Raw genomic sequence first — 22,398 nt, forward strand, 5'->3', positions numbered from 1 at the left:
CACTGTATGCTAAGACATAATGGGGAAAGGCAGGGTGCAGACCTGTCTGAGACATGGGAATGTGCTCACAAGTGATATATTGATTTGCTGTACAAAGCAATTCTGTAATGAAAGGAGCATTATTGGTACACCCACATAGTAGCCAAAGGTATAGTATTAAAGACTATGCCACCTGTCTGTCTATGTTTGTAGCGTATATACTGAAGTGCCAATGTGGTGTGTTGTATGTGAGAGAGACAACCAGGGAGGTAAAAACTAGAATTTCAGGACATAAGTCATCCATTTCAAAACGGAATATGTTGCTTCCAGTAGAAGGGCATTGCATGCAGTCTATGCCAGGTGAGATTCCAGGTAATAAAGAGCTTACCTCAACTGAGGAGGGGCTGTGATCTTAATGCCCTCCAAAAGAGGAGAGAACTCCCCTAGCCCCAAAAGAGCTGAACGGGTATTATGACCTGAGATGTTGCTTATGAGGTTCGGTACTTGATGTTGGACAAAGGTCCAAATAAGCACTGTCACTAATCACTTACTGTACCTGCTCCTTTCTACCTTACAAGTTTATGTTGTTTGTGAGGACATACTGATATATCTCCTTGCAGTCTCTGCTCCTGTCGATTTGTCTACCTTTCGATATTGTCCATATTCCATCACCTCTCGTGTCAGGTCTTGTTTTAACATTATGTTGAGTGGGCATATTGTGTATTGTCCATAGTGGCTGATCCACATATACTGTATCTCCCTGTTGGCACTGTAGTATTGGCACTTAAAAAGCAACCGCTGGCACTGATTTTGCTTTTTTTCTCTATTTCAGATTTTTTAAATACGGTATATATTTTTTATGCACTTTTTTCTCCATTAGATAATTATTTCATGTACTTTAGATGTTTTTTTGTATATACTATCTTGATAATATTCATGATCATTGGTTTTCTTGACTCTTGATTCAGTCATTGTATTTTGGTGTGTATGTGTACATGAGTAGAACACCAAATTATTTTTCTCACTCATAGATGTTCAGATATGATTATTAAAGGATTCTAATATGTGCTTCCACTTTTGGGGACGTGTGGAGATGTGTGCACCCACACACATGGACACAGGCATATTTGCAGGTGTGTATTAGTGTATAAATCGATTCTTAGATGTATTGCATGCATTTGTTACCTCAATTTTGGATACCCTGGGGAATTATTGAACGCGTGGATTTATGTGTAATAATACATGAGATTAATTATGTGGTTGCACTGGTTGTAATGCCCTGTATGTTTAATACACTTCTTGGACTTTAACCATCTGTGTGCTGTCTCTCCTTTACTGGACCTCCATCTGGTAATCATACCTTTTGTATTTAGATGGGATAAGCATCAGGACTTACTGGAGTATGTCTGTGTGTCAACTACTGTTATTCTATTACATATATATATATATATATATATATATATATAAGAAATGACCTAGGCGCAAATTGCAGGGAAAGGAAGAGAAGAAAGGGAGAAAAATATCATAGGGTAGTATGTCAGAACATTCAGGACTTAGGGGGTAAGATATGCAATTACCGTTTATCAGCAATTTAAAGCCTTTAATCCACAATGGGACTCAGGAACTCTGTTACTGATGAACTTCAATTTCGTGATAAATTTCTTAGACTGCACACGATTCTTCAAACAGCTCTCACAGCTTCATCATCATTCCGCTGCTGGAGGGTGTCTTTCCACGGGATGGATCTCACAGAGGGAGGGTGGGGGGGGGGGGGGGGAGAGGGGGGAGAGGGGGGGAGAAAGTAATATAGGAAAAAAGGAATATAGTGTAAAACCTTTAATAAAATTCCTATCTAAAAACAACAGTTGTTATCCCACGTGTTGAATCGAACAAGAGCAGTTGAGAGTTTAAACTGAGTCTCTCACACTCGCGGCTTCTGCTCCGATGCCGAGAGTGTCTCTGACGAAGCCCAAGTGGAGAAAAGCGTAGGGCATGCGCATTGGTGGAGCAGACAGATACCCACTGCAGAGACACTCTCGGCACCGGAGCAGAAGCCGCAACAGAGGACTGTGGAAGACGAACTCTCGCGAGAATTGGAGCAGACACACGTGATGCGGAAGGACTCTGGCAGATCAGCCGTGCAGTGGACCGGCATCTCTGTGATATGAGTGTGAGAGACTCAGTTTAAACTCTCAAATGCGCTTTTTCGATTCAACACATGTGAGTGGGATACCAACTGTTGTTTTTAGATAGGATTTTTATTAAAGGTTTTACACTATATTCCTTTTTTCCTATATTACTTTCCCCCCCCTCTCCCCCCTCCCCCCCTCTCCCCCCTCCCCCCCCCTCCCTCCCTCTGTGAGATCCATCCCGTGGAAAGACACCCTCCAGCAGCGGAATGATGATGAAGCTGTGAGAGCTGTTTGAAGAATCGTGTGCAGTCTAAGAAATTTATCACGAAATTGAAGTTCAACAGTTGCAGAGTTCCTGAGTCCCATTGTGGATTAAAGGCTTTAAATTGCTGATAAACGGTAATTGCATATCTTACCCCCTAAGTCCTGATTGTTCTGACATACTACCCTATGATATTTTTCTCCCCTTCTTCTCTTCCTTTCCCTGCAATTTGCGCCTAGGTCATTTCTTCTCTATATACCAATTTGCGGCAGGTGTGGAGCCGTGGACCTAAGTGGCAGCATTCTGTAGGGTTAGTTATTTCAAGGGTTAATCACCTCTCAGTTGATTGATTGGCAAGGTGTATAGTTCATAAACTTTGCATCTAACTAAGTGTTTGGTATTTGCGCTGTTGTATCTTGTTCTCTCTCTCTCTCTCTCTCTCTCTCTCTCTCTCTCTCTCTCTCTCTCTCTCTCTCTCTCTCTCTCTATATATATATATATATATATATATATACAGTGCTCGACAAACCCGGTCGCCAACTCGCCAGCTGCGATCGGAAATTGGCTCGTGGCCAGTAACATTTCCCCTGCTCTGCAAAAAAAAAAAAAATCCGCTGCTCGGAAAAAAAAAAAAAATCCCCTGCTCGGAAAAAATAAATTAAAAAATTCCTCTAGCTGATTGGCTGTGACGCGGGATGGAGCTGCCAGGACTTAAAACTGCCCTTCCTTCTCTGCACGGGGAGAGGTGTGTGCGTGCGTCTGCTCCTCCTCCTCCTTTATACTGAATATCCTCCTGTATAATTGTGTCAGCTCCTGCACTGATCCGGTCATGGAGGATTTTGGACAGATGTGGAGGTGGGTGGAATGAAATGCAATTTAAATACACTGTTTCTCCTTCCCCCACTGCTCCCGCTGCCCGCGCGGGCTGGAAGGTAATGGCGCGGGTGTTTCTCCTTCCCCCACTGCTCCCGCTGCCCGCGCGGGCTGGGAGGTAATGGCGCTGGTGATTTTCCTTCCCCCCCCCCCTCTCCCGCTGCCCGCGCGGGCTGGGAGGTAATGGCGCAGATGTTTCTCCTTCCCCCCCCCTCTCCCGCTGCCCGCGCGGGCTGGAAGGTAATGGCGCTGGTGATTTTCCTTCCCCCCCCCTCTCCCGCTGCCCGCGCGGGCTGGGAGGTAATGGCGCTGGTGATTTTCCTTCCCCCCCCCCCCTCTCCCGCTGCCCGCGCGGGCTGAAAGGTAACGGCGCTGGTGATTTTCCTTCCCCCACTGCTCCCGCTGCCCGCGCGGGCTGGGAGGTAATGGCGCTGGTGATTTTCCTTCCCCCCCCCCCTCTCCCGCTGCCCGCGCGGGCTGGGAGGTAATGGCGCTGGTGATTTTCCTTCCCCCCCCCCCTCTCCCGCTGCCCGCGCGGGCTGAAAGGTAATGGCGCTGGTGATTTTCCTTCCCCCCCCCCTCTCCCGCTGCCCGCGCGGGCTGGGAGGTAATGGCGCTGGTGATTTTCCTTCCCCCCCCCCTCTCCCGCTGCCCGCGCGGGCTGGAAGGTCATGGCGCGGGTGTTTCTCCTTACCCCACTGCCCGCGCGGGCTGGAAGGTAATGGCCCTGGTGATTTTCCTTCCCCCCCCTCTCCCACTGCCCGCGCGGGCTGGAAGGTAACGGCGCTGGTGATTTTCCTTCCCCCACTGCTCCCGCTGCCCGCGCGGGTCGGGAGGTAGTAGTGCGTGTGTTTCTCCTCCCCGCTCCTGCTGCCCACGCGGGTCGGGAGATACTGTAGTTGCGGGGGTGTTTCTCCCCTCCCTCCTGTGTGTGTCCCCCCCCTCCTGTGTGTGTCCCCCCCCTGTGTGTGTGTGAGAACGTGTATATGCAGGACACCAGAGGTACCCCCCCCCCAGTTTGTCACCCCCCCCACCCAGTCACCCATCCCACCAGTCACCCATCCCACCAGTCACCCATCCCACCAGTCACCCATCCCACCAGTCAACCAGTCACCCATCCCACCAGTCAACCAGTCACCCACCCCACCAGTCACCCAGTCATTAATCCCACCCAGTCATTAATCCCACCCAGTCACCCAGTCAGTAATCCCACCCAGTCACCCAGTCAGTAATCCCACCCAGTCACCAATCCCACCCAGTCAGTAACCCAGTCAGTAACTCCCCCCACAGTCACCCATCCCACTCCCCACCCAGTCACCCATCCCACCCCCCACCCAGTCATCCAGTCACCCAGTCAGTAATCCCACCCAGTCACCCAGTCAGTAATCCCACTCAGTCACCCAGTCAGTAATCCCACCCAGTCACCCAGTCAGTAATCCCACCCAGTCACCCAGTCAGTAATCCCACCCAGTCACCCAGTCAGTAATCCCACCCAGTCACCCAGTCAGTAATCCCACCCAGTCACCCAGTCAGTAATCCCACCCAGCCACCCAGTCAGTAATCCCACCCAGTCACCCAGTCAGTAATCCCACCCAGTCACCCAGTCAGTAATCCCACCCAGTCACCCAGTCAGTAATCCCACCCAGTCACCCAGTCAGTAATCCCACCCAGTCACCCAGTCAGTAATCCCACCCAGTCACCCAGTCAGTAATCCCACCCAGTCACCCAGTCAGTAATCCCACCCAGTCACCCAGTCAGTAATCCTACCCCACCCAGTCACCCAGTCAGTAATCCTACCCCACCCAGTCACCCAGTCAGTAATCCCACCCAACACCCAGTCAGTAATCCCACCCAGTCACCCAGTCAGTAATCCCACCCAGTCACCCAGTCAGTAATCCCACCCAGTCACCCAGTCAGTAATCCCACCCAGTCACCCAGTCAGTAATCCCACCCAGTCACCCAGTCAGTAATCCCACCCAGTCACCCAGTCAGTAATCCCACCCAGTCACCCAGTCAGTAATCCCACCCAGTCACCCAGTCAGTAATCCCACCCAGTCACCCAGTCAGTAATCCCACCCAGTCACCCAGTCAGTAATCCCACCCAGTCACCCAGTCAGTAATCCCACCCAGTCACCCAGTCAGTAATCCCACCCAACACCCAGTCAGTAATCCCACCCAGTCACCCAGTCAGTAATCCCACCCAGTCACCCAGTCAGTAATCCCACCCAGTCACCCAGTCAGTAATCCCACCCAGTCACCCAGTCAGTAATCCCACCCCCACCCAGTCACCCAGTCAGTAATCCCACCCCCACCCAGTCACCCAGTCAGTAATCCCACCCAGTCACCCAGTCAGTAATGTCACCCAGTCAGTAATGTCACCCAGTCAGTAATGTCACCCAGTCAGTAATGTCACCCAGTCAGTAATGTCACCCAGTCAGTAATCCCACCCAGTCAGTAATGTCACCCAGTCAGTAATCCCACCCAGTCACCCAGTCAGTAATCCCACCCAGTCACCCAGTCAGTAATCCCACCCAGTCACCCAGTCAGTAATACCACCCAGTCACCCAGTCAGTAATACCACCCAGTCAGTAATACCACCCAGTCACCCAGTCAGTAATCCCACACAGTCAGTAATACCACCCAGTCACCCAGTCAGTAATCCCACCAAGTCACACAGTCAGTAATCCCACCCAATCAGTAATCCCAAGCAGTCACACAGTCAGTAATACCACCCAGTCACACAGTCAGTAATACCACCCAGTCACACAGTCAGTAATACCACCCAGTCACACAGTCAGTAATACCACCCAGTCACACAGTCAGTAATACCACCCAGTCACACAGTCAGTAATACCACCCAGTCACACAGTCAGTAATACCACCCAGTCACCCAGTCAGTAATACCACCCAGTCACACAGTCCGTAATACCACCCAGTCACACAGTCAGTAATCCCACCCCGCAGTCAGTCACCTCCACGTCAATCAATCACCCCCTCTCTGTCTCTCTCCTTCTCCCTCCCCCTCTCTGTCTCTCCCCCTCTCTGTCTCTCCCCCTCTCTGTCTCTCCCCCTCTCCCCCTCTCCGTCTCTCCCCCTCTCCGTCTCTCCCCCTCTCCGTCTCTCCCCCTCTCTGCCTGTGTCTTTCTCCCTCTCTGCCAGTGTCTCCCTCCCTGTCTGTGTCTCTCTCCCTCTCTGTCTGTGTCTCTCTCCCTCTCTGCCTGTGTATCTCCCTCTGTCTCTCTCTCTCTCTCTCTGTCCCTCTCTCTCTCTCTCTCTGTCCCTCTCTCTCTCTCTCTGTCCCTCTCTCTCTCTCTCTCTCTGTCCCTCTCTCTCTCTGTCCCTCTCTCTCTCTCTCTCTCTGTCCCTCTCTCTCTCTCTCTCTGTCCCTCTCTCTCTCTCTCTGTCCCTCTCTCTCTCTCTCTGTCCCTCTCTCTCTCTCTCCCTCTCCCTCCCTCCCTCTCTCTCTCCCTCTCCGTCTCTCTCCCTCTCCGTCTCTCTCCCTCTCCCTCCATCTGTCTCTCTCCCTCTCCCTCCATCTGTCTCTCTCCCTCTCCCTCCATCTGTCTCTCTAACTCTCTGTCTGTGTCTCTCTCTCTCTCCCTCCATCTGTCTCTCTAACTCTCTGTCTGTCTCTCTAACTCTCTGTCTGTGTCTCTCTCTCTCTCTCTCTCTCTCCCTCTCTCTCTCTCCCTCTCCATCTGTCTCTAACTCTGTCTGTCTGTCTCTGTCTCTCTGTCTCTCTGTCTCTCTGTCTCTCTCCCTCTCCCAGACTCTGGATATATTATTTACCTTATACTGCTTTCTTCCAGATCTGATTCAAGTGTCACACGGAAGACATCGGAATCCCCCCTAACCCAGAAAACAGGTAGGGAACACATCCCCTCCAATGTATAACATTGCGGGAATGCGGGTAACTGGACATTTAGGGACTGCGGATCAGGTAAGATCCCAGGCAGGATTGCTGCTTTAGATATTGTGAAGAGGGGGCATCCAGACACTGGTTAATGGGTGCAGGAAACTAGTCACACACACACGTAACAAGGACTAATTGTAGTAAAGTATAAATTTACTACAATAAATATAAACTTATGTCAAAAACGAATGTTGTTCTTACTAGAAATTTATTACATTTCTTTTTTTTTTTTTAAACGGGGTTGGGGCGTGGCTATGGGCGGGACTGGGGGCGGGGCTATGGGCGGGACTGGGGGCGGGGCTAGGTGGCGAGTAGATTTTTTGGTTTGGCGAGTAGATTTTTGGGTGATTTGTCAAGCACTGTATATATATATACAGTTAGATCCGGAAATAATTGGACACTGATACAAGTTTTGTTATTTCAACTGTGTACCAAAATAAATTCAAGTTACAGTTAAATAATAAATATGGGCTTTAAGTGCAGTCTATCCGCTTTTAATTTGAGGTTATTCACATCCAAATTGGATGAAGTGTTTAGGAATTACATCTCTTTAATATGTAGCCCCCTCTTTTTCAAGGGACCAAAAGTAATTGAACAATTGACTCAAAAGCTGTTTCATGGACAGGTGTGGGCTATTCCTTCGTTATTTCATCATCAATTAAGCAGGTAAAAGGTCTGGAGTTGATTCCAGGTGTGGCATTCACATTTGGAAGCTGTTGCTGTGGACCCACAACATGCGGTCAAAGGAGCTCTCAATGCAAGTGAAACAGGGCATCCTTAGGCTGCAAAAAAAAAGAAAATCCATCAAAGAGATAGCAGGAACATTAGGAGTGGCCAAATCAACAGTGGTACATTCTGAGAAAAAAAGAACGCACTGGTGAGCTCTGCAACACAAAAAGGCCTAGATGCCCACGGAAGACAACAGTGGTGGATGATCGTAGGATCCTTTCCATGGTAAAGAAAAACCCTATACAACATCCAGCCAAGTGAAGAACACTCTCCAGGAGGTAGGCATGTCATTATCCAAGTCTACCATAAAGAGAAAACTTTATGAGAGCACATACAGAGGGTTCACCACAAGGTGCAAACCATTCATAAGCCTCAGGAATAGAAAGGTTAGATTAGACTTTGCCAAACAATATCCAAAAAAGCCAGCCCAGTTCTGGAACAGCATTCTTTGGACAGATGAAACTAAGATCAACCTGTACCAGAATGATGGGAAGAAAAAAGTATGGAGAAGGCTTGAAACTGCTCATGATCCGAAGCATACCACATCATCTGTAAAACACAGTGGAGGCAGTGTGATGGCATGGGCATGCATGGCTTACAATGGCACTGGGTCAACAGTGTTTATTGATGATGTGACAGAAGACAGAAGCAGCCGGATGAATTCTGAAGTGTATAGGGATATATTGTCTGCTCAAATTCAGCAAAGTTGATTGGACGGTGCTTCACTTTACAGATGGACAATGACCCAAAACATACTGCGAAAGCAACCCGGGAGTTTTTTAAGGCAAAGAAGTGGAATATTCTGCAATGGCCGAGTCAATCACCTGATCTCAGCCCGATCGAGTATGCTTTGCTGAATACAAAACTTAAGGCAGAAAGACCCACGAACAAACAACACGAAGGAGCAAACCCAGCATTCGGTGATGTCCATGCGTTCCAGACTTCAAGCAGTCATTGCCTGCAAAGGATTCTCAACAAAGTATTAAAAATAAACATTTTATTTATGATTGTGTTAATTTGTCCAATTACATTTGAGCCCTAAAATAAGGGGACTGTGTATGAAAATGGTTGCAATTCCTAAATGTTTCATACAATATTTTTGTTCAACGCCTTGAATTAAAGCTGAAAGTCTGCACTTCTATTGCAACTCGGTTGTTTCATTTTAAATCCATAGTGGTGGCGTACAGAGCCAAAATTATGAAAATGGTGTCAGTGTCCAATTATTTCCGGACCTAACTGTATATATATATATATATATATATATATATATATATATATATATATATATATATATATATATATATATATATTTTATATATATATATTTTATATATATATATATATATTATATATATATATATATATATATATATATATATATATATATATATTTTATATATATATATTTTATATATATATATATATATTATATATATATATATATATATATATATATATATATATATATATATATATATATATATATATACACAGTTATATATATATATATATATATATTATAACGTTCCCCCCCCCCCCCCCCAATTGCAGATAGGGGCCATTACAGGGTGTATGTGGTGCATACCTGTTGGTAACAAGAGGGCTGAGTTGTCCGCAATGACTTTGGGACACAGGAACAGGCTTCTGGGGTCCATGCTCCAGATAATACTTAGCAGTGCAGCGCCTCCATCTGCCGTAGGCTCCAGGAATGTATGGAGATGATCTCACATGGTAGAACTTGTACAACTCTTCCTTCTGTTAGATTACACACCAGGCCGGAGGTATATTGCAAACCAGAACGGTTTGTTACTGCAGTCTTTGCAGTAACACACAGCTACTCAGCAGTCTTCTGCCGCATACAGTCTCTTTACTCTTGGCTATCACTGGAGATGGTCCCTGGTCCGTCACTACAGACCAAGGGCACCCGCAGCTGTCCTAACTCTTTCCCACCTGCCTAGCGGAGGCAGAGATATAATCACACTCAATGTTCCCCACAGGGAAGAGCACATGGGTAGGCCCCAATCTCAGGCTCCCAGTCATGTGATCTGCCTTCCTCAGAGGGAAGGAACAACCTCCAAATTTAGGACGGTCCTGCCCTTAAGTACAGCCAGAAGGTGGGCACCCCATTGTCAAAGCTACAACAGGATGTACCACCCCCTGCTGTCACTCAAATGCAGCACCAAAGGTGAAGGGGAAAACCCCATACCAACTACTGGCAAGCCTGTGAATACCAGGGTTTACTGCCAGCCCATAAGGTAGAATAGTAGCCAGGGGTAGCCATATATAAAGTGCTATATATATTTATAAGGGCACTTCTGTTTTTAAACCAGTTTTATTTGCACTATAGCTCACACATAGCGCTTCTAAATGTTAACCCCTTAGTCACCGCATACATGTCACGCACACCTTTCTATTGGTTATATTATTGTTTTGTTTCCTCTTTTCTGTATGCAGTGGTAGAATTACAAAAGACACAGTATAAAGTTGGTAGTGTAAAACCTGCTGAGGGGTAATACCTTGGCGTTGTTGCAGGCTTTAAATATTTTGGCAAATCATTGAACTACATGACCCATACTTATGAGAAGAAAAAACATATAGTAATGAACTAAATAATTTGTCGTATTGGATGTGTAATGGGACTTCTTTGTCTGTTGTTATAGATTACATGTATGACACACTTTTACAAACGTTAGTTATATTCCTCAGATATTCTCAAAATGTTGTCCATTCTTTACTTTTGGGAGGTTGCATTTACCGATGTAACAAAGTCTCTGCAGCTGGGGCAGCTGCCACGAGCGGTCACACACCCACGGTGGCACGGCCTCAAAGGATTAATGCCGTGGGGTGGGGGAGGGGGGTCCCATTCAGAAGCATTAATCCCCCGCAACTCCATCACGGCAGACAATGTTCCTGGCACCGTAGACTTTTTCTTGGTCATTGGCACCTGGGACAGCAAGTCTTGCTACACCTGTAGATAGCTACATTTTTTCTTCTATTGATTGTTTATATGTAAGATCCATCCATTGGTTTATCTGTGAGACAGTGCCTAGTGTAGTTATCTTTGGTATGTGCAAAATAGTACATAAGACGGCACCACCTGTTGGCTAGGACATCATTAGGAGCTGAAGATGACGAGGTAGAGGGTGTATAACCCTCTGAGGTATCCTTTTCAGTTAAGACTGAGGAAAAGGCTAGGGGCCCTGAAATACTAGTGTTGCATCATGCACTCTTTTATGTCTGATTAAGGAACTTTTTTTTAATCATTATACTTGTTACTATTCTATTTTAAATGATAGGATGTGCAATATATTTATATTTAAAATAAACACGATACGTTTTTTTGCAAATACAGCAAGCTTTTTTGGCCGGTGATCATTGGCTTTGAGTACCCTTCTTAGGATATACATCCGATGATCCATAATACAGAGCATTATAAACTCAAACTGAGCTCATAATGGCTCCATATGATGTCCTATTAGAGGGTCTTCACTCTTCAGCATTACTTAGACTTCTTGGCAGTCTTCTCAGCTTGTGACCCCTCCAGCTGATCGACAAACTGGAACAAAAATCAAACAGGTCATATAAGGTCAAACTATATCATCCAAGTGATTCATACTGTACCTTCTGGCCATATCATCTGTAGGCAGTACACTATGTCAACCATGCTTTCCGCTGTAAAAGCCTTCTATTCCCACCCCTGATTAATGGCTTGTAGTGGGGTTACAGTTGATATACTTCCTTTTCTTGGTTATTAAGCCAGTTAATAGCGTCAGCCTTATTGTGCTTCACCTGGAAATTAGAATGCATAGGCTGGTATATCCCAAGATATCACAAAAATGTATTGTCTACAGGCTACCCCTCCCTGGGGGGTTAATAAAATCCATTACTACTTGCACTGACTACTTAACTGAAAAAACATTTATTTGACATTGATTTTCGAAGCAGAAATGTCTGGATGGTACAGTAATTCTCACCTAAAGGAAAATCTGCAATTTGTCCCCATACAGAGATGTACATTGTTACCTTAGTGACACATTGTTAAAGAGATCTGTAACATGTAGTCATGTGAACCTGTCACTTCAAGCCCGCTGATGACTTGGAAATAATGCAATTGCCTAAAGCATTTATTTCCCATGTTTTTTGTTAGAGATGTTATATTTTAGCACATAACACTCGATGTACCAATCCTAGTTACAGGGTGATGCTTGTGTGAAAGATATGATTACTGCAAGATCATGTACAGTACCAGCAGTTCAGGAAACATGAAGGGAGATGTTATAGTCTATAACTAGACAATACAACTATTTATTTATTTATAAAATGTTTTACCAGGAAGTAATACATTGAGAGTTACCTCTCGTTTTCACGTATGTCCTGGGCATTGAGTTGAGATGACAAACTTTACATGGCTACAAATACAGTTACATAAGTGAACATGGTATACATTATATACAAGACTTAGCATGCACAGTTAAAGATAATATATATTATAGGCGTATGTAATAGTTGCAGACTAGATTAAAATTTGAGACAGCTTTAGTTTTGAAAGAATTTAGACTGGTGGTGGCTGTGAGAGTCTCCGGTAGGTTGTTCCAGTTTTTGGGTGCAAGGAAAGAGAAGGAAGAGCGGCCGGATACTTTGTTGAACCTTGGAACCATGAACGGTCTTTTGGAGTCAGATCTCAGATGATAAGTGCTGCATGTGGTAGGGGTGTCAAAATCCTTTGCAAAATCTAGGAATATTGCACCCGTGAGTTGTCCCAGTTCCATTCCACACTGTATCTCATTGCAAACTTTTAGGAGAGTAGTTACTGTGGAGTGTTTGGGGCTAAACCAGATTGGAATAGGGAAATTTGTCTTGGTATAGTAATCGCTTAATTGGGAGTGAACACATTTTTTCATGACTTTGGAGAAAAACTGGAGGCAACCAAAACTATAACTAGTCTGATAAGTAGTTGAAACATCTGGTCTTATTACCAGGCCAAAAAACGGGTATTCTACAGCCAATGTTTTAGTCCCCTTCTGGGACCTTAATGAAGGTCATTTGGGAAATTGAGATGCTAACTGCCTTTATTGGGAGTGCCTTTTGGTGTTATTTCTATACATGCAAGTTTACAGCTGCACATTAATTAAATAGAATTTTTTCTACTTTGTACAAATGTACAGTAGCAGGCTTCATTGTCCCCTCTGGTACATTGCGATGGGATATGTTGTAATAATGTAACAGTGAATCCTATGCAAACTCTGTGATATTCTGCGTTATAACAGGATATGTTGTGCTACAGTACCTGGGGGATAACATTACGTGCAATATCTATACCATTGGTCTATCCCTGGTTGACCCTGCCCTACATCAGTACATATATAATGAAGCTCCACTCAAGTACAGTATCCCCGAGGGAGCACAGCAGTTGAACCAGACCAACATCTTTGTGTCTTTTGATAATCCAACCCCTCCAACCTCCTTCTTCTGTGAGATAAGTTACAGACACATGTTTGCTAGCGTCGTGCATGTTAATTTTATGGTTTGCTCCATTTGCCTTCTGTCCTCCAAGACCAGAATAATATTTTCTTACATAAATGGCTTCTGGGGAGTGTTGCTATAAACGGTTCAAGGTCATTGCAGGCAGGCACTAGTGCTCAACAGCGCTTACTTTATATAAGGCAAATAAGCTATGCCTTAGTTCGCTAATTAAAAAACAAAATCACACAGTTGTAGCCATACTGATTTTTATTTATTTTAGGAACATTTCCTAATAGGGTTCTCCTGCAATATGGAAAATCTATTGCTGTGGGTAATGCCAATGCATCTAGTTTCATGACAAGAATGTAAACGACTCAAAAGCAACCACAAATCTTAATCCACGCTAGTCCTCGCCCACAGATCTGGAATGGTTAATCTTGCCTAATTTGATATAGTGTAGTTGGAAAATGGCAACTTCCTCACCAGTACCAATTGGCAATTGTAATGTACCAGTGGTCGGAATGCATATCAATCACAGCAGCTTATACAAGAACTATTGGCATTAATGATGTCCTCAGACTCCCCACCAGCAACACAGACGTCGTTAACCATTGTTTTATTGTAACAATAACATTATGGAATGAGGAAATTTGATGGAGTAATGCACATAAATTAGCAAAGTACAAATGCAGGTCAATTTTATGAACCAATAGAACCATACTGTTAGATACTGCGTTGGTCTTCATCGGCATCCAACACGTTTGAATATCGGAGAGTATTATCCAGGGGTTCCTGCTGTCCACACTACAGTTTACAGATCACAGTTCTTCTGCACACAATTTCTCAGAAACAAACTGTGCATAAAACTTTTCAAGAATACAAATCTGCAAATATCTAAAATGATATTCTTACGTATTCTGAGGCTGTAGATTTCAACAATAATCTTGTTGATCTGTCTGCATATGTTGGGGGTGCACTGGATGAAACGGTTATTTTGTACTATAAACCCTGACAATTCTGAACCTCTGATCAGACCATAGTTGTATGTTTGTTGAGGCACATTATTTTTCTTGTGTCATTCGAATATTTAATTTTTATAGAGCTAGCTGTACACAGAGGGATACGAACAGCAAGTCAACAATAATATAAAGCAAAGGGTGACCATGCCCAGACGAGCATACAATAAGTGGCATACTGGAAGACTTACATAAACAGTAGGAGTAAAAGTGCTTTTATTAAAAGTGCACTTCAGGGAGTAGAGATGGGCAAATTTTTTCTTAGAATTTTAATTCGATGCAAATTGGCCAGTTCCTTTCAGCCACGGATCAATCTAAAAAAATGTGTCCCCAGATAAATTAGGGAGACATTCTGTGCTGAAAAAGCGCATTCCTGAGCTACCCTGGGAGCTATGCAAAGTATATTAAAATTAGTCCCATACCTCATTTCCTACAAGGATTTCCATACCAACTATAGAGTTAATACAGTAAGCCTAGCTCACCAACCTAATGACTGGAATGATATCAGACCAAACAGGACTAAAACCCACAACCACTGGTTTTCTAGGCCGCAGCTCTAACAGTGTGAGCTAAACAGCTCATTGGTAGTATCAGTGTCACATCATACTTTTGAGCTGCTCACTGCTCAGACATGTAGCTAATCTTTCTTTCTCCTGGTAAAGGGGAGCGCTGGTTGCTCACATGGAAAGGTATATGTAAAAAGAGAAAAAAATGCAATAGTATAGCCAAATTTAAATAAAAAGGCCCTATTCGTAAGATAGCAATGGTTTCACTCACAAAACTAGACGAATATAAAGCGTGAATCAGAGATTTTTCTCTCTCTGATAGGAGCCCTTTAAGAATCCTCACACATGGAGTTGTAGGTGGGTCAATGTTCCTTAATCCCTCAGTTGATGATCCCCTGAAAATAAAAGGTAGAGAGAATCCCAATAGTGTAATATTGCCACAATAGCAGATTGTATTGAAAGTATATGTTATATCACTTACATTTGAAAAGAGTAAAAGTACAGTGGAGAGAACCAACGGGGTGATGCCGCTCGTGTATCGGGTCACAGCGTCGCTTCACTTCCTCATGCGTCACTACCGGTGACGTCTCAACCTCTGGGGGAAGTGTCCTCTATGGTTACTGCGGTGCCCTCAGTTCCCAGCTCTACACGTCTTGCGTCTCACTCTCCCTGGTCCTCCCACAGCTTCTCTGATCCGATTCAACGCGTTTCTCATTAGCTTCCTCAGAATCGTGTGTGCACATTTTTCACATTATTATATTTATTATATAGAAGCGCCCGGTTCCCCCCCCTCCCCTTTTTCATGTAGCTAATCCACCTATTCACATATCTCACAGGTGCGCTCTACAAGGAACATTAAAAACTGTCAAACTGGGAGTACATTCATTTAGAAGCAGTCTTCACACACATCTACAATACAGTACTCTAATAAGGTGGTTGTTATTCTTATTATCAGACAGAGCTGCATTGGTTCCTTGCCACTGAAAGAAAGTTGCAATCAACACGACCATACCCCAATGGTGCTAGGACCATCAGAGTGTAATGCTTGGATTTCCCATACTGTATAAAAGGTGCAAGAATTCATATTGAATACAATGAAATATATACTGTAGGACACATGAGATGTAGGTCTATTTGCTAGTTTAGAAAATTGCTATGGTTTATGAGGGGTAAAACACACAATTGGAATTGCTTTCTTATGTCTTTAATACCGCTGTGGCTGACATTACAGAAAGGATGGACTGTGCGCACAGAGATGTGAATATTTTGAAACTGTATTATTGTTTATTGCGGTTTCCTCCTCAGCCAGTTTTTTTTCTCTCCCTGTGCAATGTGCAATGGCAAACGAATGACACACTCGGGAGCTCACACTGCTCTGTTCCGGAACTGACAGAAATGGCTGCATAATGAGATTGCACGGTGGGTGTGATGGATGGCTCGCACTGTTCCTCTGTATATATACACACCTCCCTGTCAGTGCATCTCAGGAGGATCCGCAACAAGGTTACTGCTAGGAGTGATGGCAGAAAGTTTAAAATATGTGAAATGCTTGTTGTCACCGTAAAGGGATTTCTGGCATACCCAGTAATAATGGAACATTATAATATGTGCGCAAGTGAAAGGCTGCATTTAACTCCTTCGTTGCCAGCACGGCCTGCAACCCATTTTAACGCCATGTGTTGCAGTTCCACCAAAACATATTTTAGGAGAAAATCATAGAAAATCCAAAATGTTATGTTGTTATTATGCAGATGCAGCAGAGACACAAGCACACTGATTAAATTAAGCCTCACCAGACTGAAAAAAAAAAATGACATATACATGTATATATTGTGCAGAATAAATGAGTTCTTCAGTATTAGGTGATACCTTTTTTATTTGGACTAACAATTTATGTCATAGGACATGCTTTCGACAAGCATGTCAAATATATATTTATATATATAACATGATTTGCCCACTGATTGGGTCCCAACATGGAACCTTCATCAAGGTAAAAAAAATTCATAAAATGTACCGTGTTGGGACCAAAACCTGAGACAAATCATGTCATATATTCTTCTTAATACAATCCAGTTTGCTGTAATTTGATCGGCGTCTTTTCTGCTTTTTGTATACACTTCGAAATTGTCTTGTTTCTCCAAGAACGTTTTGAGCAACCAAATTACATTTTTCCCCCACCCATCTATTTCCCATCGTACTCTCACAATATGTCTTTAATCAACAGACTGCAAACCCACTCATTCCTTACATAGACAACAGTTTTATCGAGTGAGAGAAAAATGTAAGGAATACAAACAAGATAGTTTGAGTGTCTTCCTTTTCTGTTAATGCAATAACATGGCAGAGATATCTCCTTGTGTTCTGTGGGGTTTGAGGGAGTGTATAAAATTGTTGCCGATTCCCATTTATGTGTATACATTACATGCTTAATAGAATTTGTAGGAGAGAATTATTATTATTATTCAGTCATGCTTTTTTTCAGACTTGCTTTCCCCATCTTTCTAAAACATAATTCCAGGATGTTGAGCACCTTTTGCGTGCCAATTTATAAATAAATTAAAATAAATTTGCTTACTGCGCAGTAACAGTGAACACTGCTCAGTGAATACATCCCCAATTCTCAACATTGGAAATATATAAGCACTCACAGCAAATACTTTACATCAAACAGTTTATATACTGTTTTACTGAGGTAGGCAAGTCTTGGTGAGATTTAGGGCTGTAATTACATTTTAACAAACAAATGCAAAAAAGCTCCAAATTCTCTTCACCCTTTTCAATAAAATGTGAAGAGGCAGTCTGAGCAGTACAGATATTTTTTCATAGTTCACTTTGAACCAAATGATCAAGTAAATGAATATTTTTCTCTAAATTACCTATTATCGTTGTTTAAAAAAAACTCAGAAGAGCTACGTACCTGTAGTACTCCGAATTGCAATTATTTTTCACCTAGTCCCAGGTGGCAAACCCCATCTGTTTGACTGTTACTTTATATCGTATTCACCACATTGAAAACTAAACTAGGCCCAATGCCAGCCTGGACAAGAGAAAAAAGAAACAAAGACTTCAAACTCCTTCCTAACTACTGTGGCACTACCACCCCCTGGCTGCCTAACCTCTCCTCCCGGGACAACCCCATCCCAACACACCTAATACCCCCATCTAACAAGGCCTATTAGCCAACCAGGGCCAATAGATTTGTAGGCCATGAAGTTATACAAAAAAATGGTGTGTGTGGCGAACACTCGTATTTTAAGTGAAACTTCTTTGTGTTTTCTCACAGAAATTGTAATTATACTCCGAAAAGTCTTTCATTCAAGCAAAAACATCAAAATCAAAATACTATTTCATAGGCAAAACACAAAGAAGTTGAAGTATGGACATGTGTGCTCAGCCCCCAGCCCGGATTTTTATTTTGTTTATATGTACTGTAGGACTGTGAAAGAGCAAGGCTCAGAAGTCTTGCCATATTCTTTATTCTTGATTCTTGATAAAGCGTACATAGTGCATCCTCTTAATAAGATAAATGTGCTTAATACATATTTCCACTTACACATGTACAGTAGGGCCCCACTTCTCGGCGATCTGCCAATACGGTGGTACTGTTTCATGACTGCAGTCACAGAAGGGGCGGCGAGTCCGCGCATGCACAGAAGGGGGCGGCGAGTCCGCGCATGCACAGAAGGGGGCCGGCGAGTCCGCGCATGCACAGAAGGGGGCGGCGAGTCCGCGCATGTACAGAAGGGGGCGGCGAGTCCGCGCATGCACAGAAGGGGACCGGCGAGTCCGCGCACAGAAGGGGGCCGGCGAGTCGCGCACAGAAGGGGGCCGGCGAGTCCGTGCAAGCACAGAAGGGGGCGGCGAGTCCGTGCATGCACAGAAGGGGGCGGCGAGTCCGTGCATGCACAGAAGGGGGCGGCGAGTCCGTGCATGCACAGAAGGGGGCCGGCGAGTCCGTGCATGCACAGAAGGGGGCCGGCGAGTCCGTGCATGCACAGAAGGGGGCCGGCGAGTCGCGCACAGAAGGGGGCGGCGAGTCGCGCACAGAAGGGGACAGGCGAGTCCGTGCATGCACAGAAGGGGGCCGGCGAGTTCGTGCAAGCACAGAAGGGGACCGGCGAGTCCGCGCATGCACAGAAGGGGGCGGTGAGTCCGTGCATGCACAGAAGGGGGCCGGCGAGTCGCGCACAGAAGGGGGCCGGCGAGTCCGTGCAAGCACAGAAGGGGGCGGCGAGTCCGTGCATGCACAGAAGGGGACCGGCGAGTCCGCGCATGCACAGAAGGGGGCCGGCGAGTCGCGCACAGAAGGGGACAGGCGAGTCCGCGCATGCACAGAAGGGGGCGGCGAGTCCGTGCATGCACAGAAGGGGGCCGGCGAGTCGCGCACAGAAGGGGACAGGCGAGTCCGCGCATGCACAGAAGGGGACAGGCGAGTCCGTGCAAGCACAGAAGGGGGCCGGCGAGTCCGTGCAAGCACAGAAGGGGGCCGGCGAGTCCGCGCATGCACAGAAGAGGGCTGCGAGTCCGTGCCAGCACAGAAGGGGGCCGGCGAGTCGCGCACAGAAGGGGGCCGGCGAGTCCGCGCATGCACAGAAGGGGGCCGGCGAGTCGCGCACAGAAGGGGGCCGGCGAGTCCGCGCATGCACAGAAGGGGGCCGGCGAGTCCGTGCAAGCACAGAAGGGGGCCGGCAAGTCCGCGCATGCACAGAAGGGGGCCGGCGAGTCGCGCACAGAAGGGGGCCAGCGAGTCGCGCACAGAAGGGGGCCGGCGAGTCGCGCACAGAAGGGGGCCGGCGAGGGGGCCGGGGGGGGCTGTGCAAGCACAGAAGGGGACCGGCGAGTCCGTGCATGCACAGAAGGAGACCGGCGAGTCGCGCACAGAAGGAGACCGGCGAGTCCGTGCATGCACAGAAGGGGGCCGGCGAGTCCGTGCATGCACAGAAGGAGACCGGCGAGTCGCGCACAGAAGGGGGCGGTGAGTCCGTGCATGCACAGAAGGGAGCCGGCGAGTCCGTGCATGCACAGGAGACCGGCGAGTCACGCACAGAAGGGGGCGGCGAGTCCATGCATGCACAGAAGGGGGCGGCGAGTCCGTGCATGCACAGGAGACCGGCGAGTCGCGCACAGAAGGGGGCGGCGAGTCCATGCATGCACAGAAGGGGGCGGCGAGTCCGTGCATGCACAGGAGACCGGCGAGTCGCGCACAGAAGGGGGCGGCGAGTCCGCGCATGCACAGAAGGGGGCGGCGAGTCCGCGCATGCACAGAAGGGGGCCGGCGAGTCGCGCACAGAAGGGGGCGGCGAGTCCGCGCATGCACAGAAGGGGGCCGGCGAGTCGCGCACAGAAGGGGGCCGGCGAGTCTGTCCGCGCATGCACAGAAGGGAGCCAGCGAGTCGCGCACAGAAGGGGGCGGCGAGTCCGTGCAAGCACAGAAGGGGGCCGGCGAGTCTGTCCGCGCATGCACAGAAGGGGGCCGGCGAGTCCGCACATGCACAGAAGGGGGCCGGTGAGTCCGCGCATGCACAGAAGGGGGCCGGTGAGTCCGCGCATGCACAGAAGGGAGCCAGCGAGTCGCGCACAGAAGGGGGCGGCGAGTCCGTGCAAGCACAGAAGGGGGCCGGCGAGTCTGTCCGCGCATGCACAGAAGGGGGCCGGCGAGTCCGCACATGCACAGAAGGGGGCCGGTGAGTCCGCGCATGCACAGAAGGGGGCCGGTGAGTCCGCGCATGCACAGAAGGGGGCCGGTGAGTCCGCGCATGCACAGAAGGGGGCCGGCGAGTCTGTCCGCGCATGCACAGAAGGGGGCCGGCGAGTCTGTCCGCGCATGCACAGAAGGGGGCCTGCGAGTCCGCACATGCACAGAAGGGGGCCGGCGAGTCCGCGCATGCACAGAAGGGGGCCAGCGAGTCGCGCATGCACAGAAGGGGGCCGGCGAGTCCGTGCAAGCACAGAAGGGGGCCGGCGAGTCGCGCACAGAAGGGGGCCGGTGAGTCCGCGCATGCACAGAAGGGGGCAGCGAGTCCGCACATGCACAGAAGGGGGCCGGTGAGTCTGCACATGCACAGAAGGGGGCCGGCGAGTCCGCGCATGCACAGAAGGGGGCCGGCGAGTCGCGCACAAAAGGGGGCCGGTGAGTCCGCGCATGCACAGAAGGGGGCGGCGAGTCCGCACATGCACAGAAGGGGGCGGCGAGTCCGCGCATGCACAGAAGGGGGCCGGCGAGTCGCGCACAGAAGGGGTCCGGCGAGTCCGTGCATGCACAGAAGGGGGCAGCGAGTCCGCGCATGCACAGCAGGGGGCCGGCGAGTCCGCGCATGCACAGAAAGGGACCGGCGAGTCCGCGCATGCACAGAAAGGGGCCGGCGAGTCCGTGCATGCACAGAAGGGGGCCGGCGAGTCGCGCACAAAAGGGGGCCGGTGAGTACGCGCATGCACAGAAGGGGGCGGCGAGTCCGCGCATGCACAGAAGGGGGCGGCGAGTCTGCACATGCACAGAAGGGGGCCGGTGAGTCTGCACATGCACAGGAGTCCGGCGAGTCCGCGCATGCACAGAAGGGGGCGGCGAGTCCGCGCATGGACAGAAGGGGGCCGGTGAGTCCGCGCATGGACAGAAGGGGGCCGGCGAGTCCGCGCATGCACAGAAGGGGTCCGGCGAGTCCGCGCATGGACAGAAGGGGGCCGGTGAGTCTGCACATGCACAGAAGGGGGCCGGTGAGTCCGCGCATGCACAGAAGGGGGCGGCGAGTCCGCGCATGGACAGAAGGGGGCCGGTGAGTCCGCACATGCACAGAAGGGGTCCGGCGAGTCCGCGCATGGACAGAAGGGGCCGTTGAGTCTGCACATGCACAGAAGGGGGCCGGTGAGTCTGCACATGCACAGAAGGGGTCCGGCGAGTCCGCGCATGCACAGAAGGGGGCGGCGAGTCTGCACATGCACAGAAGGGGGCCAGCGAGTCCGCGCATGCACAGAAGGGGGCCAGCGAGTCCGCGCATGCACAGAAGGGGGCGGCGAGTCCGCGCATGGACAGAAGGGGGCCGGTGAGTCCGCACATGCACAGAAGGGGTCCGGCGAGTCCGCGCATGGACAGAAGGGGGCCGGTGAGTCCGCACATGCACAGAAGGGGTCCGGCGAGTCCGCGCATGGACAGAAGGGGCCGTTGAGTCTGCACATGCACAGAAGGGGGCCGGTGAGTCTGCACATGCACAGAAGGGGTCCGGCGAGTCCGCGCATGGACAGAAGGGGGCCGGTGAGTCCGCGCATGGACAGAAGGGGGCCGGCGAGTCCGCGCATGCACAGAAGGGGTCCGGCGAGTCCGCGCATGGACAGAAGGGGGCGGCGAGTCCGCGCATGGACAGAAGGGGGCCGGTGAGTCTGCACATGCACAGAAGGGGGCCGGTGAGTCCGCGCATGCACAGAAGGGGGCGGCGAGTCCGCGCATGGACAGAAGGGGGCCGGTGAGTCCGCACATGCACAGAAGGGGTCCGGCGAGTCCGCGCATGGACAGAAGGGGCCGTTGAGTCTG

General features: G+C 48.3%; 1 long non-coding RNA gene across 1 annotated transcript in view; it reads left to right on the forward strand.

Moving 5' to 3' along the window:
* LOC142487566 (uncharacterized) overlaps nucleotides 1–22,398 on the forward strand; it is a 50,299-nt gene that overhangs the window by 5,019 nt on the left and 22,882 nt on the right. Inside the window, exon 2 of the long non-coding RNA XR_012799255.1 lies at nucleotides 1,011–1,112. This is a non-coding gene — a long non-coding RNA (uncharacterized LOC142487566). The remainder of the gene's footprint in view (nucleotides 1–1,010; nucleotides 1,113–22,398) is intronic.

This window comes from Ascaphus truei, chromosome 2 (genome assembly GCF_040206685.1).
Source record: "Ascaphus truei isolate aAscTru1 chromosome 2, aAscTru1.hap1, whole genome shotgun sequence".
Lineage (NCBI taxonomy): Eukaryota > Metazoa > Chordata > Amphibia > Anura > Ascaphidae > Ascaphus > Ascaphus truei.